Genomic DNA, 21,837 nt, shown 5'->3' on the forward strand with positions numbered 1-21,837 from the left:
GGTATTCCCATCTCTTTAAGAATTTTCCACAGTTTGTTGTGCCCACACAGTCAAAGGCTTTCAAGTAATCAGTGAAGCAGAAGTAAGTGTTTTTCTGGGATTCTCTTGCTTTTTCTTTGATCCAAAGGATGTTGGCACTTTGATCTCTGGTTCCTCTGCCTTTTCTAAATCCAGCTTGTACATTTGGAAGTTCTCAGTTCATGTACTGCTGTTAGCCTTATATTAGTATTTATATATAGCATTTTTTCTTAGTTGAGATAAATTGTTATATAGTTGATTTATAAAAAATTGAAAATTGTACTTTGATGTTCACATGAGAATATTGATTTTAAATACACTTTTATAGGAAAAACAATGGTATTTGTTTTCATTCATAAAATCAAATTAAACAAATTTCAAATAATTATTATATTTTTCTGTGTTGAGAGATAAGATCCAAATTCCATTGTCCATTATTGAATTGAAATGATAAAGCTAAATTTGGTGCTCAATATCAAAGCATCTCCATGTTGATCAAGTGTCCTAAATTGAAATACTGGTCACTTAAATTTATCTTTTAGGAATTGTATATGACATTGCTATTGCATGGAAAATGCAGATTTTCTTCTTTTTAAAGAGGAGAAACCAGTATTGATGGAACTTGAGAAATTTTACTTCTGAGAAAGCACCAAGCATCCTACTGGAAGCTACATCTCTTATGAAACCATGAAGTGGGTATGATCTAGGGTTTATTTAAATGGGTTTGGCCACTGCATCTCAAACTAAAGCTTGCCTCGTTCATAATTGTATGATGTAAACTATTATAGACTATTAATTTGTCTTTGGTGAAACTGACATTTTGTGGATTTTTTTAAAGTGCTTATCATTTTTAGACTGAGTCATAAGTTCCATGATTAGGGGGTGTGGTTTTACTTTATTTTGAATAGAACCATATTAAATGAAGGTGGTCCACATCAAAATTGTAATTTATCAAACTTTATACAATCTAGGAAGTCCCACTGCACCATTTCAGCCCTTTCTGAAAGACCTCCATCAGGTTTGGGGAGAAGAATCCTAATTTTTCTGTTAAAAAACTGATATTGATTTCTATTAAAAAACATATTGAGCAAACATATTTTTAATGAAATTCTTTCCTTTTGCTTAATATGTCTATAGTCTATATAACAGAGTGACTTTTTGTAACTCTGTTAATTAGTGTCTTAGAAGGATTCTGTGCTTGTACAAATGGAAATATAAAGTGTGTTTTTCTGTGCCTCTGCCCTGTAGCATCAGTTCTTAAGACTTGCGAAGTATGTATAAGTTAGGAGCAAATGGTGTGAACCTCTGATGTGCGTGTAAGGAAACTGGGACAGGGAGTGGTTAAATGACTTTCCTGAGATTCTGAGTGGTGGAGCCAGGCCTAAAATTGTTATTCAGGTCAGACTCAGCTCTTGGTAAGGAGTTGCCCATGAAGAACCATCTCACTCTGACTCTTCTTCCAATTTAGTTTATATTCCTATTCTCTGACCTAAGGGTGGGGTGATCTGGCTGTCATACCTCCCCTACTTTGTGACTCAACTGTGATTTCACATGAATATAAAAGAAGGAGAGACTCAGCATTTTAAGGCCATTCCAACGAGCTCTGTGCCAGCTCCACTACTGAACGTGGTGAGACTAAACCTGGTCCAGGAAACACTGACCAGGCTGCTGCTCCAGGTTCATTCCTGTGGTTTGGATCTCTTAGAACAGACATGTAAACTCTCTGGGGATGTGTGCCCAGACTCAAGCTACTTGAAAAGCCAAGGAGCTTTTCTCTGAACTTGATCTATCCATACTGATGCCTCTAGATTGATGAAGTTTGTGTTTAAACTTGACTCTGTGTATAAGAGAAATCCAACAAAAATAGCCAGGTGGAAGCTTCTTTCTGACCTATAGCACTATGAAATTTTCTCAGAAATAGCTTTCCTTTTGTGTCTCCCCAGCTTTAACATTTTTAGCTAAAAGGAAGTGAGCTAGAAAGGCTGTGGCCTCTATGTCTGTGTCTGCTTCCCTCTTAACTTTCCTACTCTTGTATGTTTTGCTGTTTTTCTGCCTCTGGTGCTCCATGCCTCATGTTTCTTTGCCTCATCCAAGGAGACAGCAAATTAAATAAGAATTAGGTATTTCCATCATTACTGTGTTCAGTAGAGCTTCACCTGTATCTACACTGCTTAGGCACCGTAGAGTCTTAAGTTGACAAATATTTGAAAAGCATGATGGGCAAATTGGAGGAAAGAAATTGAGCAGAAACCATGCTTAAATATTTAAAGAGAAATATATTCCTAGTCAGTGAAAACTGAAACAATACCACTATTTAGGGAGTGAAGGAATTCTAATATCCTCCTTCTGTTAGAGAATGTTATATAGTATGTTCTAATTCTCTAAATGGACATAGTTAATCATTAATCAAAATTGTAGTTACTGTTTTATCATTGAATGGATGGAACAAAATTCCTTAAAATATTTTCCATGACCATTTGAGATAGAATGGGCTGTGCATATTAGCTTCTCCTGAATATCTTTATTTTGAGCCATAAATCTAGAAAAAAACCATCTTATTTGCACATAAGTAATTCATACCTGTGAAAGCAAATCTTTTGAAATAAGATATACTGTCCTTTTCTTCTTAGATGTGATTTACTGAATTTGACCAGTCTGAAAATCTAAATGATCCATAAAGAGTTAATTATCATAGTAAATGATGTTCCTGGGAATAATTCATTTTTAACTTTTGTATTATGAATAATGTATACATGCTGTTTTACAGGCAACGCATATTTGTAAACTTGCTCATGCAAAGTTAGTATGTGTAACAGGGATATTACTAATCACTGTACTTGAAAAATTATAGCTTATTATTTTTTTAAATTGCCAAACTCTCTGAAATGTAAAAATTCTTGTACAGATATTCTTTTTTATGAAAAGAAACTTAGTGTTTATCTTGAAGATTTTTTAAATTTCTAAATAGGAGAAAATTTTTTTAAAAAATTTCACAGTCACCAAATTTTAACATTTTTAAACACTGCAGGACAAATAGATATTCTCTTTTTCTTCCATTTAAATATCAGTCTAGTGTGCCCAACGTATTTCAAATATCATGGTTCATAAATCATTTATTTAACAAATGGTTGTTGGATCCCAAACATGCAGCAGGAACTTTTCTGAATATGTAGGATATTGGGACAAACCATACAGATCCCTGCCTTCATGGAGCCTATATTCTATTAGTGGGAGACAGAAATTAACTTGTAAACAAATAAATGATTAAGCATTTCAGACATAAAAAATTACTGTAAGAAGTGGAAAACAAAAACGTACGATAGAGCTTGTCTCGGATGGGATAGGCTGCTCTTGGAGACATGAATAATGGAAAGTAGCCAAGCAAACAAATATTTTGGGAAAAAGTTTTTAGGCAGAGGGAACAGAAGAAGCAACGGCATTAAGAGCAGGAAGAAACCTGGCATATTTGAGAAACAAATACAAAGCCAGTGGCACTAGAGGCTCATGGCCATGGTAGAGGGTAGTGGGACAGGAAATCAGAGCAGAGGCAGATTTCAGGCCTCGTGGGTTCTCTTGACCATGATAAAGGGTTTGACTTTTATTTAACTGGCAGTGCATTCTAATTTTTAAGGTAGTAGAAGCAATTCTTTTTGAGAATCTCATAAGAGTTTTCACAGATTAATTATGTCTTCTAAATCCCTGTAGATACATCTGTAACATTCACTGATGTCTTAAATAACAAGAGAAAAATAATTTAGAAAATTAGAAATCAATGGTAGAGACAAGATTAGACTTCCGTTGATATAGTCTAATAAAATGTTCTAAACGTAGGTAACCTAAACTGTGTCATTTTCTTGAGATACTGGAGTATTACCTATATAAGTAATTTTAACCCTTGCAGCCATTTTGGAACTGAAATTAAGTTTTTTGGTTTTTTAAAAAAGTCTAAACAGAAAATTACAAATCCATGTTTGAGAAAAGTAGTCACAAAAATCATTGCAGTTTCAATATGAGTGTGTTCTTTGACTATTTCCCCATAGCATCTTTAGTTATAAATAAGATCAAGTACCAAGCAACAACCAATATGGTATTAGAATTTATAAATGAATTAAATAACCTAATTACACATATTTTACTTCTTACAGGTAATGACCTAAATGCCCTGAAATTCAGTAAGTGAACTAATCCAATTTCGTGATGATCTTGAATTACCTTTGAGATTAATGATTAGTGTGCGTCTTCATGTATGTATTGCTTATGCTAAAATACTTAAATGTGCTTTTCAAATATTTCTAGAACAAGTGTAATGTTCTACTGAACTTAATATTAAACACAGTGTGCCAGACTTTTGATTGATTGTACTTTTGGCATATTTCAGGGCTGTTTACTTTTTTCCTAGATATTTTCTCAATAGAAAACAAAGCTATTAAATTTTTTGTTCTTTCATGTAATGTTATTTATAGGGCATTTTCAAAAATCACGTAATTCAGGAGAAAGTATTTTTATTTTGCAATGAAAAATTGAATTACTGTTCTTAAAGCTTCTTTTCTTGACTTCCATTTTGTTTTGTTTCTAGGGTTAATTATGTAATGTAAATTGCTGTAACATGGAGCAGTTAGCTAGAATGATATTTCTATCTCCCAGACTAGCAGTTCCTCAAATTAAATACTAAATATATTAATAGCAAACCAACAGATAATTCAAATATATATTAAGCTTTAATAGTGTTCTTGGAATCTTATTTAAGCGTAGGTCTTTTAATATTGAGATGTCACTAAATATCAAATATAAACTGTTACTTCAAAAAACTGGTGAAAGCCTTTAATAAAAACAAGAAAGTGATTAATTTTCTTCTATATGTACAACCATGCTTATGCTGTGGAGTGTACAACATACAACATGTTGTTCACCTCTAGTTTAGAGTGTAAAATATACAGCATGTTGTTCTCCTCTAGTTTCCACTCACTAGAGACGGAAATGGCACCCCACTCCAGTGTTCTTGCCTCGAGAATCCCAGGGACGGGGGAGCCTGGTGGGCTGCTGTCTATGGGGTCACACAGAGTCAGACATGACTGAAGTGACTTAGCAGAGACATAAGACATAAAACTAATATCAAAAAGAATATAATGCACAATAAGATAAATGCTAAAGAAGAGCGTGTCTTGTAAGTGCTATGTAAATTTAGAGGAGAGAAATACATCACCATGTGCAGAAGCTAAAGATTTTATGTGGGAAGTGAAGGATGTAGCGTGGGGCTGCTTATATGGCTGGGTTTAGAAAACACCCAGGTAGGATAATAGCAGAAGCAAAGACCCTGAGGTGACAAAGAGCACAGTAAACAATACTGTCTGCAATGGGAGATTTCTCTGGGGGAAGAATAGAATGGGTAAGTGGTCTTGGATATGTACAGGTCCTTAAATACTAGGCTTTACTGGGATTTTGGTATTATCATAAGGCCTTTGGAACCAGTGAAGGATTTTGACTTAGAGAGCAGAGTGAGGAATTCAACCTTTTAAGATTAGCAAGGTGAATTTGAGAGGACTTAGTAGTAGGTTGAGAATTTTTACATATGGTGTAGCATAGATACACCAACCAATTTAGAGGGAGAGACTAAGGTGTGATTCTGTACTAATTTCATTGTTAGTGAAATATACAAAATATTTCAAACATTAGCAAGAGGGTCAGGTTAAAGAATATTAACTTAGTCATAGTAAAAAGATGGGCTCATATTTTCCTAAAGCAAATACAACTTGAATTTCTCATGCTAAAAAATCACATTTTATTGTATATATCAGATGTAAATGGAGACAGTCTGTAAAGAAGGATGTAAATGAAGCACACATATTTAACCGTAAGAATATCCATTTTATTATTTTAAATGACTGTTTCAAGGTGAAAATTGCTTTTCAGTACTCTGTGGGGTATATTTTTCATATCATAAAGCACATCAAAAACATGAGCAAGAATACTGGAGTGGGTGGCCATTTTCCCCCTCTATGGAATCTTCCCAACCCAAGGATTGAACACGCATCTGCTGTGTCTCCTGCAATGCAGGATTATTCATCCACTGAGTCATCAGGGAAGCCTCTGAGAACAACCACTGCAGATTTTGTAACAAACAGAATAACCATGACTTTATATCTTGTGGTAAAGTATAGCTTATTATGCGATAACTCTAATAAATTGATTCAGAAAGCTTTTTCTGGAAAGAGCATGAGGAAAAGATATTGAACAGCGATAGTTGCCTTTCCCAAGTTATGATGCTGCTCAGAGATTCTTAGACCTGCATATGCATAGAAGGTTATGTATGTGGAGAATCTGCTCCCATCAGTGAGCTGAGGAGCCCTGGTTTAGGCTGAGGCATGTGTGGAAAATGCTGCTGAAAAAACTGCTGTTGACTTAGACTGGCAGTTAGGCCATTTCTGAACTCAGGTCAGAGTCCCTCCAGAAGGAGTGAAAACTAACTTTTCAATGGCACAGTTCTCTAGCGGTCAAATTTACTATTGTGTACCATCATAAACTCTAGGTGTACATGTATCCGCAGCACAGGATGTAGTTAAGATACAAGCAGTACTTCACATTTGGAAAAACTGTTATACAGTTAGTTGTAATATAACCTAATAATAGAATAAAAATGGACCCCAAATTGGAAAAATCTGTACAGCTGTAATAAAAATTTCATTTTGTTTTACACTTAAATATTAATTTACTGACTTTTATTTTGTCACCACTGAAGTTAATAAAATTGAAAAGTTAAACATTTGAAAGTATACACAGACATGATGATGACTCATCACTGAAAGGCTATAAAAGTTTCTTCTCCATTTCTGAGGTTAGAAAGGATAGAAGAGAGAACAGAGAGGGGAAGTATCTGCTGAGTACTTTGTGTAACTCCAGGCTTTACTTGCATTGTTATTTCTGAGAGCCGACATTGATGCTCTGTTTTGTTTGTCATTTAGGAGACTACACACACTTAATTTCTTAGTTTCACCACTACTTGTGATTGCTAAGGTCCACATTTATTAGTACTTATAGTCCTTTGAGGGCTTCCCTGATGGCTCAGCGGGTAAAAAGAATCCGCCTGTAATTCAGGAGGCACAGGGAACATGAGTTCAATCCCTGGGTTGGGAAGATCTTCTGGAAAAAAGAAATGACAGTCCACTCTAGTATTCTTGCCTGGGAAATCCTGTGGACAGAGGAGCCTGGTGGGCTACAGTCCATGGGGTTGCAAAGAGTCAGACATGACTTAGCAATTAAACAACAACAATGAGAATGAGTGATGCAAATAATCAGAGCTGTTGGAAAGATGAGACTAAGACATTGCTTTAGGGAAAGATGGATATAACTCTACATATGTGGCAGATGTTTGCCCTTCTCAGACAGTGTGGATTTTAAAAAGAAAGAACAATGGCTTTTGAAAAAAATTATTTTATAATAGAAAGGCAAAAGGCATTTTATTCACTAATGTATATGATACTGTGCTTTATTTCTTGTATATTAAGTTTTAAAATAATCCATCAGACTTACTGTGGAGAAAACATTTCTCCTAAATCCTTTAAATTTCTTCTTAGTGCTAGATGATCTTCATATATCCATTTAAATTCTCTGAGAACGTGTTCCACTTCAAATATAAGTCCTTTGGAGGACATGATGCTTTGGAAAGGAAGGGAAGAAGAGGGCAGAATGCCCAAAGGATTTGTTGTACCATTTTTCAAAGCAGAGGCCAGCTGTTTGGGAACTAGAATTAAAATGTAAATTATCAAAGGGGAATAATGAGAGCCATTCTTTTCAGACAATGTCCAATGCAATCACAGTGAGAAAAGGGTTCAGGGAGATTTTCTACTATGCACAAGTCACAAATGAATTGAAAGGCTAGGAGGGAAGTGATTTACAAGAAACTAAGTGGACACAACCCACAGATTGTCTAGGACTCTGGGTAGTTGAATTAATTGAGGAACAGTACTTCAGTGCTGCTGGGACTGAATCCAAATTACAAGATAACGGTGCACAGAACTGAGGAAGTCACTGCATTAGTACCATAGCAGGACTATAAATTTAACTATAGTGCTGGCATGAGTTGCATTTCATGTGGTTTTATGAATCAAAATAGAGGTCTTTGAATACAAGGCAGTGCCACATGGAAACAAAATAGGAAGATTATGCATGAGCTTGGTCAAAATTTTTGTATTCACAGTAGAACAAAAATCTATGAGAGCTTTCAAATCCAAGGATTTTCACAGATAAATTAGTTTTTATTTGTATTAATATACAAATTTAAGTACTTTGAGGATAAGTCCAAAGGGCTACACATAACTCTTATAGGTATATGTTCATTTGAACTTGGTCTAATCCTAGTATTTGGTGTCAATCAGACATCATAGATCTGTAATGAAGAAAACAACTATCAGTGAGAAAGGAAAACTATAAATATATTGATTGAGTTTTGTATGAACTATGCAAGTGAAAGAATAAAAGAACTTTTTAAAAGTTTGGGGCTTGGGGGGTCTTATACACATTTTTATAAAACATTCATCCATGATTTTGCCTTTTATATGACAATAAGGTTTATATAATAGCTAAGGACTAGGTCTCAGTTAGTGCTTGAAATAATAAGAGGTTTGATTAGCCAATAAATGTTTAAAATTATGGCCTCTTCCTCCTCCCCCCACCATCACCTAAACACACACACACACATGCACACACACACAATATTTTATTTGGTTTGGATCCATCACTATTACTGGTCGATTAGTTCCATTTTTAAAGCTTAGCAAACACCTGTATTCTGCCAGCTCTCTATTTTGTATCTCCAGTTTGGGGCTTCTTTCTGAGAATCAGACTCCTATACCGCACTGCCTGCTGAGTGGCTCCACTTAGCATTCTGTAGGCACCTGAAACTCATCATGTTCGTAATGAAACTTATTTCAACATTCGTCCTACATTCTTTTTATAGTCTCTATTTTAGGTAATGGAACTATTCCAAGTCAGAAACCAAAAGTTATCCTAGACTCCTAATGTATTTCCTAAATATTAATTTCTTTCAAATTTTTCTTTTCGTCTCTACTCTCACTGAATTGATTGTCCATTTAGTTTATTGATTTTCTTGCCTCCAATCTTTTCACATTATATTCAGTCTTTAGAAGAATGAAAGTGATTTTTTTTTAAACTGTATATCTAGCCAGATCACTCTTCTGTTTAAAATCCTCCCTTCAGTGTATTTTTAACATAACTGTAAAGCTATGCAAATATATAAGCATGGTATCTTTTCCATCTATTTTCAGCCACCGCCTGCATTTTGGCCCTCTCAGAACTACCAAACTTACTATAGGTCTCCCCACAAATTACTTGCTCTATTCTTCCCATTATGTTCCCGCCCCGCCCCCACCCCCCAGCTCTGCCCCATGGGTATTTGTTTTCCAGACTTCCCAGGTGGTTCAGTGTAAAGAATCCGCCTGACAATGACGGAAACACAGATTCAGTCCCTGAATTGGGAAGATCCCTGGAGAAGGAAATGGCAACCCACCCCAGTATTCTTGCCTGGGAAATCCCATGGACAGAGGAACTTGGCAGGCTATAGTCCACAGGGTCGCAAAAGAGTCAGACATGACTTAGTGACCAAACCCCAATTGCTTTTATCTTGCGAAACCAGATCAGCTTTTGTATTTCTCTCCTGCTGGATATTTATGCTTCTTGAGGAAAGGAACCGTCGTATTCATTGTCATAAATTCAATACCTAGCAGAGGGCCTGGCATACACTATACACTTGATAATTATTTGTTGAACTGAATAATGCTGGTTTATGGTTCTGTTTACCTTTTGTTATTGATTGCTTTGATTAAATGGGTGCTTGTCTGCAACACTGAGTTTCCATCCATGGAGTTAACTTTGGTCAAATACTTCAGTATACTAAGTATTTTCCTCATTAATTTATGCTCTTAATTGCTTCTCCATCTACTCAGAGAGCAGTTACTTCATGTTTACACCCAAAATCTGAGTAAAATAAAGGCTTCTTCACCTTAGATTATTGCTTTCTTAGTGGGTTCTTGTGAAAGTTCGCTGTGATGGAGAACTTAATTGGCAATGATGTTAGCATTTCATAAGGTGAACAAGGATACTAGTATGCTTGAAGTCTATATTGTTTTGCATTGTTGCTGTTGCTCAGTTGCTTAGTCATGTCCAACTCCTTGTGACCCCATGGACTACACATGCCAGGCTTCCCTGTCCTTTACTATCTCCTGGAGTTTGCTTAAACTCATGTCCTTTGAGTTGGTGATGCCATCCAATCATCTCATTCTCTGTCTCCCTCTGCTCCTCCTTCCCTCAATAACCAGCATCAGGGTCTTTTCCAGTGAGTCAGCTTTTTGCATCAGGTGGCCAAAGTATTGGAGCTTCAGCATCAGTCCTTCCAATGAATATTCAGGACTGATTTCCTTTAGGATATCTGGTTTGATCTCCTTACAGTCCAAGGGACTTTCAAGAGTCTTCTCCAGCACCACAATTCGAAAGCATCAGTTCTTCGGCACTTAGCCTTCTTTATGGTCCAGCTCTCATATCCATTCATGACTACTGGAAAAAGCATAGCTTTGACTATATGGACTTTTATTGGCAAAAGTGATGTCTCTACTTTTTAATGTGCTGTCTAGGTTTGTCCTAGCTTTTCTTCCAAGAAGCAAGCTTCTTTTAATTTCATGGCTGCAGTCACCATCCACAGTGATTTTGGAGCCCAAGATTATTTTGTTTAGGTTAACTTAATTTAATGGTAAGCAGTGATTTACCAAGAAGATTAACCATTGAAACGAACAAACTGATTGGAAGTTTAGCATTATTGTCTCAAATCAGTGATGGAAATTAGGACCTCCAACTTTTACTTTTCTTGGGGACTAACATAGAAATTTGTATGACTTTTTCATTCAATATTTGGTTTTGCTGTAGGATTAATTATGTTATTTAATCTCAGTAAGAAAATTAATAATTTATGCCTAAATAATATATAGTGAACATATGAATACTAATTAGTATGTTATAATTAAAAGACTTGAATTACACCTGCATCACACTGTCAGGTCAAGTATAAGTATACATTCCAGTTAAATCCAGCCAGTCAGTGTTATGTATAAGGAGACAGAGCTATTGGTCTAAAATCTGAACTTGAATTGGGTTGCTAATCTGAATTGAAATCTTTGTTAAATTTTTGGTTGCAGCTTAATAAAATTACTTTTAAGTAGTTAGAGGGAAAATGAAAATTAGGGTATAATTTAGATTCCATTACACTGACTTCTCCAGGGGTATGTGAGTTATTTATTTAACAAGGAATTTAATTATAATGAATATTTTCAAACTGAGTTGTCTTTGAGATTGAGACTAGTTTGCTATTCAAATAGCCACTGAAGAAATGTGAAAAACACTAGGTTTCTGCATTAAATTTTTTAAATTGGAAGAGATTTTCAAATAGTGACTTTAAAAATTCTAAAACATTTTATAAAATGTCACACTTCAAAAAATATTTGGTTGTTACATTGTTAAAATCATAAATCAAGGAGCTGTGGGGGCTCCTCTGGTGATCCAGTGGTTAAGTGGTTAAGACTTCCTGCCTCTATCACGGTGGATGTAGGTTTGATCCCTGGTTGGGGAACTAAGATCCCACAGTCCACTCAGCATGACCAAAATGTTGGAAAAAAAAGAAGAAGAAACTGTGATGCTGGATGGATTACCAGCATTACTCTGAAGAAGACATGGTTTGTCACTTTAGTTTGCATGCAGCCTTGCTTGTGTCTGATTCTATAATCAGTAACTTCCCAAGAAGGATATGGCATATATCTGTATCATTCAGTTTTGGATTTATAATCTAAGAGAATTATTGTAGTATTCAGATATTAATCACATAGTATTTGGTTCAGTTAGGTTCAGTCGCTCAGTCGTGTCTGACTCTTTGTGACCCCACGAACCGCAGCATGCCAGGCCTCCCTGTCCATCACCAACTCCCGGAGTCCACCCAAATCCATGTCCATTGAGTCGGTGATGCCACCGAACCATCTCATCCTCTGTTGTTCCCTTCTCCTGCCCTCAATCTTTCCCAGCATCAGGATCTTTTCAAATGAGTCAGCTCTTTGCATCAGGTGGCCAAAGTATTGGAGTTTCAGTTTTAGCATCAGTCCTTCCAGTGAATATTCAGGACTGATTTCCTTTAGGATGGACTGGTTGGATGTCTTTGCAGTCCAAGGGACTCTCAAGAGTCTTCTCCAACACCACAGTTCAAAAGCATCAATTCTTCGGCATTCAGCTTTCTTTATAGTCCAACTCTCACATCCGTACATGACTACTGGAAAAACCATAACCTTGACTAGACAGACCTTTGTTGACAAAGTAATGTCTCTGCTTTTCAATATGGTGTCTAGATTGGTCATAACTTTCCTTCCAAGGAGTAAGTGTCTTTTAATTTCATGGCTGCAATCACCATCTGCAGTGATTTTGGAGCCCAGAAAAATAAAGTCAGCCACTGTTTCCCTATCTATTTGCCATGAAGTGGCCACAGGACTGGAAAAGGTCCGTTTTCATTCCAATTCCAAAGAAAGGCAGTGCCAAAGAATGCTCAAACTACCGCACATTTGCACTCATCTCACGCACTAGTAAAGTATTTGGTTAGACACACTTTAAAATGATGGAGCCCAGACTGGTGCCCTGTGATGAGCTAGAGGGGTTGGGTGGGGGGAGGGGAGGGAGGCTCAGGAAAGAAGAGATAGATATATGTGTGTGTGTGTAGTTATGACTGATTCAAGTTGTTGTATGGCAGAAACCCAACACAAAATTGCAAATCAATTTTTCATGAATTAAAAAATAAAAATTTTTAAAAATGGTTCCCTCTTTAAGAAATTTCAGAAATCACTAATAAAGCACAGTCCTATTCTAGCACATCTACTGGGCAATAAGAGCAACCAATATCATTATTGTCTTTTTGCTTGCTAGAGAGGGGTTTCTGTTTACACTAAAAGAAAAAAAAAACCAACCAAACACTGTGGGATGCACAATGTAAATTTCTGCTTTGCCAAGAGTGATAGTGAACATACATGAAAGTAAAACCTACATCATAATCATTGTTCAGAATAGATTGACAAGAGTGTGGTTTCAGTGTTTGTGTTTTCTTAAAACCCCAAAGCTACATGACACTGGTTTTTTGGCAGAGAAATTGCAACACATTTAAAACATGTAGCCAAAAATATGGGTGGAGCCAAGAGAAAAGTTGGTACTCTTGTTTCTTATGCAAAAGCCCACATTGCTCAGAACATAAAATCCTACTTGACCCATAGATAGTCTGCTTTGAGAGTAAGATGTTATTTGTATGTGACATCTTAACTATGATGGCTTATAACAGATGATCAAGAAAATCGTGTTCTATCAACAGAACTAAACTTGGGAATGATAATCAGAAGTCAGAAGCATTGGCAAACCTTTCAGACACCCACGTCTTCCAAGAAAATTACTCATAATAGCAATTTTGCTTTGAGGTATTAGGCCGCGTGTTTTAGTAAAATGTGGGCATAAACTCAACCAGAAAACAAAGCATTTCCTTTCTTTTTGTCTATATACCATAAAACATACCATTAACTAAATGGACAAAAAGCCCTGTATTTTTTTGACAATCATAAACTAAGTATCTTTGTTTCCTGCCTGTTACAGAATGCCATAACAGAATTAGTTTTACGTCATGAGATGCATCTCACAAGCATCACAAGATGCCGCACAAGCAAATGCTAAAAATTATTTGGATTTGAGGGGGTAGGTAAGTTTATAATGGCTCAGTTTAATTCCATACTGTGGTTATAAGCTTGATATGCTTTTAGAAAAAGTGAAATTATTTTAGAAAAGTGTCACTTGTCATATACTTTCTTGCAGTTCTATTCATTAACTAACAAACAGAAGTGAAGGAAACTTTAATAGACTGCTGAATGTGGTCTTGACAGACCATACCTAGTGTTCTTTAGATGTATATGGGCCTTTTGTCAACAGTTTGATTGTAGTTGCATCCAAGGGTCTGCCTGGGATTATTTTTCCTCCTTTGACTTAGCTTTAATGTTACAGTGTATATTTTATCTTTTTTATTGAAAAAGAAAAATCCCAAGAATAGCTTGGGTATACTTACCCACCCTGCCACCATCACCAATCTCAGTTTAAAAATTAAAGAAAAAAAAGCTTTATACATTAAGTTATTTTGAAAATGTTGACTATTTAATGAACAAAAATGAAACACACTGTAAATTTACAGTGGTGGAATTTTTTGGTGTGTCTGTAGTTAACCTAGAACTATCGGGACATGAATGAGCCAAGGAAAGCAATTTTGTAGTAACAACAAAATTGTCTAAAATTATATTATTAAAATAGACAAGAGGGAAGGGAGATTCTAGCTGTCTTATCTTTCCACCCAAGTTTGAATAAATATACCTGATTTTTCTCAGATCATGGTAATCAGTTTCTTCTTTGTGGAACTAATAATTGAGAGAGTCAAAGAGTCTGCTTCCTCACACCTTACTATTTTATTTACTTATTTTATTTTTATTTTCCTTACTATTTTATTTAAGTGGAGTAAATTCTGCAGACTTTAAAGTCTGGCCTCCTATTGAAATTCAATTCATCCATGCCAGATTCAAATACAGAGAGCTGTACTCATTACCCAAGACTTCAAAAGTATGACACTGTCAATTGGAGAGCAGATATTTTCTTAGATCTTACCTGTCTAGGTAGTCTAGGTAGTTTAGGACTGTGTACGTCCTTTAAAGCCAACAATTATTTTCTTTTGGCAGAACAGTAACTTGCTTCTGCCCACGTCTCTTTCCTTTTCTGGAGCTAATATCTAGCTACATGACTGGAGGAATGCAGTGAAATACCACAGTAGCTGCCTGGCTTTTTCTCCCAGACCTGAGTTCTACATGGCCTGAGACTTTGGCCTTCCTGATATGTAGACTAAGACATGCTTTGTGTTCAGTCTTCTGAAGGATCAGTAGTTAGCCCATTACGCTAGCCCGTTGCACATTTCTGGAAAATGTGGTAGCCACTGCATACCACTGGTACTTATGCCTGTGGTTTATGAACTAGAAAAACATGAAGATGCCATACCTGAAGTGCACCTTCAAAATGTCATTATTAGAGTCCTACTGCTAAGGACTTGAACCCACTTCCATTAGGTCCTCTTTGATTTAATGCCTGATTTTCGTAGGTGTTGGATAAGGAGCTACCCAAGTTCAGCACCTTGGCCTAACAGAGGCAACTGAGGACCAACTCTTAGGTTGTAAATGCCATGAGACTTCTTTGCCGGTATATCACCTGGCAAATTGGCTGGATCGTAGTAGATGCATAACATAGATTTTCTTAAATGAAAGAAGGAACAATAAGGTAAGAAAGCTGCTTCAGGTCCAACAGACACAAATATTTAGCAAGGGCAAGCTCCTTAAACCAGAACTACCTGGTGGCTTGGATGGTAAAGAATCTGCCTGCAGTGCGGGAGACCTGGGTTCCGTCCCTAGATTGAGCAGATCCCCTGGAAGAAGAGGATCTTCTTCTTGGAGAAGGAAATGGCAATCCACTGCAGTATTCTTGCCTGGAGAATCCCATGGACAAAGGAGTCTGCAGGCTCCATGGCCTTGGGGTCGCAAGAGTTGGACATGACTTAGCAACTCAACCACCACCACCAGCATGCACTAGCATAGCATGCTGGATGCTGGATTTGAAACTGAAACTTTTTTTGAAACCTGGAAGAGGGCATGGCAACCCACTCCAGTATTCTTGCCTGGAGAATCCCCATGGACAGAGGAGCCTGGCAGGCTACAGTCCATGGGGTTGCAAAGAGTTGAACATGACTGAACGAATAAGCACATGAGCTCCTTATCCCAGAACTACAGAAATGCTTTGAGAAGGACAGATTAAGAAATCCTGATGTTCAAGGAAGCCCTTCCTTCTCTCTATAACCTAAACCTGTGTTTTCATATCAAGTCCCACCTCTTCTATCAAGCTTTCCAACTTTCCTAGTCTGTGATCTCAAACTATTTTGGTAGTTTACCATATACTAAAACAGCAGTGAGCATATAACCTAATGCATACTGACTTTATGATATTTTTAAAAATTCCATAGATAGAACTGTTATATAATTATAAATATAAAAATAGAAATTTAAAAAGACTGAATTAAGCAGGAAATAGAGTAACTTTCTTTTGACAATCACAATTGCTTTATTAACATGTAAAAGGCAAATATGAGTAAATTTTGTTATTAATGAATTTGGATATAAATCTATATTATACATAATTACCTTGTTTCTAATTTCTTTGGCTGACTTCTTTTCAGATTGGTATAGGCTTTAGTCTTGGTAACATGTGACATCTGATGTGTTAGATGTGTTGGGACAAGGTGAAGCTGGCAGTGCCAAGGACAGTTCAGTTCAGTCGCTCAGTCATGTCCGACTCTTTGTGACCCCACGGACTGCAGCACACCAGGCTTGCCTGTCCATCACCAACTCCCAGAGCTTACCCAAGCTCATGTCCATAGAGTTGGTGATGCCATCCAACCATCTCATCCTCTGTCATCCCCTTCTCCTCCTGCCTTCAACCTTTCCCAGCATCAGAATCTTTTCAAATGAGTCAGTTCTTTGCATCAGGTGGCCAAAGTATTTGAATTTCAGCTTCAGCATCAGTCCTTGAAATGAATATTCAGGACTAATTTCCTTTAGAATGGACTGGTTGGATCTCCTTGCTGTCCAAGGGACTCTCAAAAGTCTTCTCCAACAGCACAGTTCAAAAGCATCAGTTCTTTGCTCTCAACTTTCTTCATAGTCCAACTCTCACATCCTTACATGACTACTGAAAAACCATAGGTTTGACTTTGTGGACCTTTGTTGGTAAAGTAATATCTCTGCTTTTTAATATGCTGTCTAGTTTGGTCATAGCTTTTCTTCCAAAGAGTAAGTGTCTTTTTATTTCATGGCTGCAATCAACATCTGCAGTGATTTTGGAGCCCAAGAAAATAAAGTCTGTCACTGTTTCCATTGTTTCCCCATCTATTTCCCATGAAGTGATGGGACCAGATGCCATGATCTTACTTTTCTGAATGCTGAGTTTTAAGCCAACTTTTTCAGTCTCCTCTTTCACTTTCATCAAAAGGCTCTTTAGTTCTTCTTCACTTTCTGCCATAAGGATGGTGTCAAGAGTCGGACATGACTGAGCGACTTCCCTTTCACTTTTCACTTTCACGCATTGGAGAAGGAAATGGCAACCTACTCCAGTGTTCTTGCCTGGAGAATCCCAGGGACGGGGGAGCCTGGTGGGCTTCCATCTATGGGGTCACGCAGAGTCGGACACAACTGAAGTGACTTAGCAGCAGCAGCAGCAGCATCTGTGTATCTGAGTTTATTGATATTTCTCCCGGCAATCTTGATTCCAGTTTGTGCTTCATTCAGCCTGGAATGAACGAATGAATACCAATGAATACATTGGTATTTGTCATGATGTACTCTCCATATAAGTTAAATAAGCAGGGTGACAATATACAGTGTTGACGTACTCCTTTCCAGATTTGGAACCAGTCTGTTGTTCCATGTCCCATTCTAACGGTTGCTTCCTGACCTGCATATAGATTTCTCAGGAGGCAGGTAAGGTGGTCTGTTATTCTCATCTCTTGAAGAATTTTCCACAGTGTGTTGTGATCCACACAGTCAAATGCTTTGGCATAGTCAATTAAGCAGAAGTAGATGTTTTCCTGGAACTCTCTTACTTTTTTGATGATATAACAACGGATGTTGGCAAGTTTATTTCTGGTTCCTCTGCCTTTTCTAAAACCAGCTTGAACATCTGGAAGGTCATAGTTCACATATTGCTAAAGCCTGGCTTGGAGAATTTTGAGCAATAGTTTACTAGTGCGTGAGATGAGTGCAATTGTGTGGTAGTTAGAGCATCCTTTGGCATTGCCTTTCTTTGGGTTTGGAATGAAAGCTGATCTTTTTCAGTCCTGTGGCCACTGCTGAGTTTTCCAAATTTGCTGGTATATTGAGTGCAGCACTTCCACAGCATCATCTTTTAGGATTTAATATTGCTCAACTTGACTTCCATCACTTCTGCCAGCTTTGTTTGTAGTGATGCTTCCTAAGGCCCACTTGACTTCACATTCCCAATGTCTGGCTCTAGATGAGTGATCACACCATTATGGTTATCTGGGTCATGAAGATCTCTTTTGTATAGTTCTTCTGTGTATTCTTGCCGCCTCTTCTTAATATCTTGTACTTCTGTTAGGTCCATATCATTTCTGTCCTTTATTGAGCCTATCTTTGCAGGAAATGTTCCCTTGGTATCTCTAATTTTCTTGAAGACATCTCTAGTATTTCCCATTCTTTTGTTTTCCTCTATTTCTTTGCACTGATCACTGAGGAAGACTTTATGTCTTCTTGCTATTCTTTGGAACTCTGCATTCAAATAGGTATATCTTTCATTTTCTCCTTTGCCTGTAGCGTCTGTTCTTTTCACAGCTATTTGTAAGGCTTCCTCAGACAACCATTTTGCCTTTTTGCATTTCTTTTTCTTGGGGCTGGTCTTGATCACTGCCTCCTGGACAATGTCATGAACCTCTGTCCATAGTTCATCAGGTACTCTGTCTATCAGATCTAATCCCTGAGTCTGTCACTTCCACTATATAATTGTAAGGGATTTGAATTAGGTCATACCTGAATGGTCTGTGGTTTTCCCTACTCTCTTCTTTTTAAGCCTGAATTTGGCAGTAATGAGCCAAATTCATGCCATGATCTAAGCATGGCAGCCACTGCCAGCTCCCAGTCTTTTTTTGCTGACTGTGTGGAGCTTCTCCATCTTTGGCTGCAAAGATTATAATCCATCTGGTTTTGGTATTGACCATCTGGTGATGTACATGTGTAGAGTCTTCTACACATTAGTCTTCTCTTGTGCTGTTGGAAGAGGGTGTTTGCTATGACCAGTGCGTTCTCTTGGCAAAATTCTTTTAGCCATTGACCTGCTTCGTTTTGTACTCCAAGGCTAAATTTGCCTGTTGCCATGTATCTCTTGACTTTGTACTTTTGCATTCTAGTCCCCTATAATGAAAAGGACATCTTTTTTGGGTGTTAGTTCTAGAAGGTCTTGTAGGTCTTCATTGAACTGTTCATTTCAGCTTCTTCAGCATTACTGGTTGGGGCATAGACTTGGCTTACTGTGATACTGAGTATTTTGCCTTGGAAACGAACAGAGATCATTCTGTCACTTTTGAGGTTGCATCCAAGTACTGCATTTCAGACTCTTGTTGACTATGATGGTTACTCCATTTCTTCTAAGGGATTCTTGCCCACAGTAGTAGATATAATGGTCATCTGAGTTAAATTCACCCATTCTAGTCAGAATATGGTGAAGTAGAAGGACATGCACTCATCTTCTCCTGCAAGAACTCCAAAATTAAATCTCACTGCTGAACAACAATTGACAGGAGACTATTGGATCCCACTGAAAAAAGATAACCCACATCCATAAGGCAAAGGAGAAGCCCTAGCAAGATGGTAGGGGGAGCAAAATCACATTTAGAATCAAACTCCATATCTGCCAGAGATGCTCAGAGGGCTCAAAGAAACCTTGTGCACACTGGGACCCAGAGAACCCACAGAGCCTGAGCCAGAACTGTGTTTGAGTGTCTCTTGTGGAAGTACAGGTCAGCAGTGGACTGCTGCAGAGTCAGGGGCTCTGGGTGCAGTAGACTTGGGTATGGCATAAGCCCTCTTGGGGGAGGTCGCCATTAACCCCACCATAGAGCCACCAAAACTTACACAGGACTGGGGAAACAGACTCTTGGAGAGCACAAACAGAAGCTTGTGCACACCAGGACCCAGGAGAAAGGAGCAGTGATCCCAAAGAGACTGACCCAGACTTGCCCGTGAGTGTCTAGGAGTCTCTGGCGGAGGCATGGGTTGGCAGAGGCGTGGGTTGGTGGTGGCCAGCTGCAGGGTTGGGGGCACTGAGTACAGCAGTGCCTGCATGAGACCTTTTGAAGGAGGTCTCCATTATCTTCATTATCTCCACCATAGTTTGGCTTCAGGTCAAACAACAGGGAGGGAACACAGCCCCACCCATCAACAGAAAATTGGATTAAAGAGTTACTGAGCTTGTCCCTGGAAAAGGCAATGGCACCCCACTCCAGTACTCTTGCCTGGGAAAGCCCATGGACGGAGGAGCCTGGTAGGCTGTAGTTCATGGGGTTGCACAGAGTCGGACACAACTGAAGTGACTTAGCAGCAGCAGAGCATGTCCTTGCCCGTTAGAACAAGACCCAGTTTCCCCCACAGTCAGTCTCTCCTATCAGGAAGCTTCCATAAGCCTTTTATCCTTCATCAGAGGGCAGACAGAAAGGAAACCACAATCACAGAAAACTAACCAATCTGATCACATGGACCACAGCCTTGTCTAACTCAGAGAAACAATGAGCCATGCCCTGTAGGGCCACCCAAGATGGAGGGGTCCTGGTGGAGAGTTCTGACAAAATGTGGTCCAATGGAGAAGGGAATGGCAAGCCACTTTAGTATTCTTGCCACAAAAACCCCATGAACAGTATGAAAAGGCAAAAAGATAGGACATTGAAAGATGAACTCCCCAGCTCAGTAGGTGCCCAGTATACTACTGGATATCAGTGGAGAAATAACTCCAGAAAGAATGAAGAGATGGAGCCAAAGGAAAAACAACACTCAATTTTGGATGTGACTGGTGATAGAAGTAAAGGCCGATGCTGTGAAGAGCAGTATTGCATTGGAAGCTGGAATGTTGGGTCCATGAATCAAGGCAAATTGGAAGTGGTCAAACAGGAGATGGCAAGAGTGACCATTGACATTTTAGGAATCAGAAAACTAAAATGGACTGGAATATGTGAATTTAACTCAGATGACCATTATATCTACTACTGTGGGGAAGACATGCCAACTTAAATATTTATAACAATTCATTTTTTTCCTCTTAGTAAAAAATGTGAATGGAGTTTCTAACATTTACTTCCTGTACTGCAATAGGGCCCATGTGTTTTTACTATATCACTTAGTACTTGAATATTTAAAACTTCTTATTATTTGCCTTTGCTCAAGTATATTTATATACTTACCCATCAGAATGCCTGTAAAGGACATGAAGGTCATATCTTATACTTGAGTATCCTATGTATCATCTGAAAACACCTGTAAATAATGTTCAAAAATTATTTGATTTAAGGACTGTAGCTAACTGGAAAACCCTATTTTTTGATAATTTTTGATTCATTACAATCTAAAGACTCAGAATCTAATAGGAATTACCTTAATTACCTTAAAATGGGCAGTATAGTAGATGGTATGAAAAAAGTATTTGAACTGTCTTGCAATCTGTGTACTACTATACTGGAGTGGGTTGCTGAGATCTCCTGGAGAAGGAAATGGCAATCCACTCCAGTATTCTTGCCTGGAAAATTCAGTGGACAGAGGAGCCTAGCAGGTACAGTCTATAGGGTCGTAAGAGTTGGACATGACCTAGTGACTAAACTACCACATACAGTACTCAGATGTAATTACTAGAATTTCCAAGTTCTCTTATGAAAGAGTTTTCTTTTTTTTTCAAAGCTATTAGCAAGTTCGAATTTTACCTTTTATTTCTCCTGGCTGAGTAAGACCCTATCTGCCGGGAGCCAGCGTGAGGAATTCCGCCCGTGACAAGGTCATGAGGAAGGAAGCTGACATACGCAAGGTCGTGATCAGACTTCAGGAGTTCCCCCTGGCGTTTCCTGAGCATCCACCCCCCCCCAAAAATAAGAATCTGCCTGCTTTTCCACTT

The sequence above is a fragment of the Budorcas taxicolor genome, chromosome 2, assembly GCF_023091745.1.
Source record: "Budorcas taxicolor isolate Tak-1 chromosome 2, Takin1.1, whole genome shotgun sequence".
Classification (NCBI taxonomy): Eukaryota; Metazoa; Chordata; class Mammalia; order Artiodactyla; family Bovidae; genus Budorcas; species Budorcas taxicolor.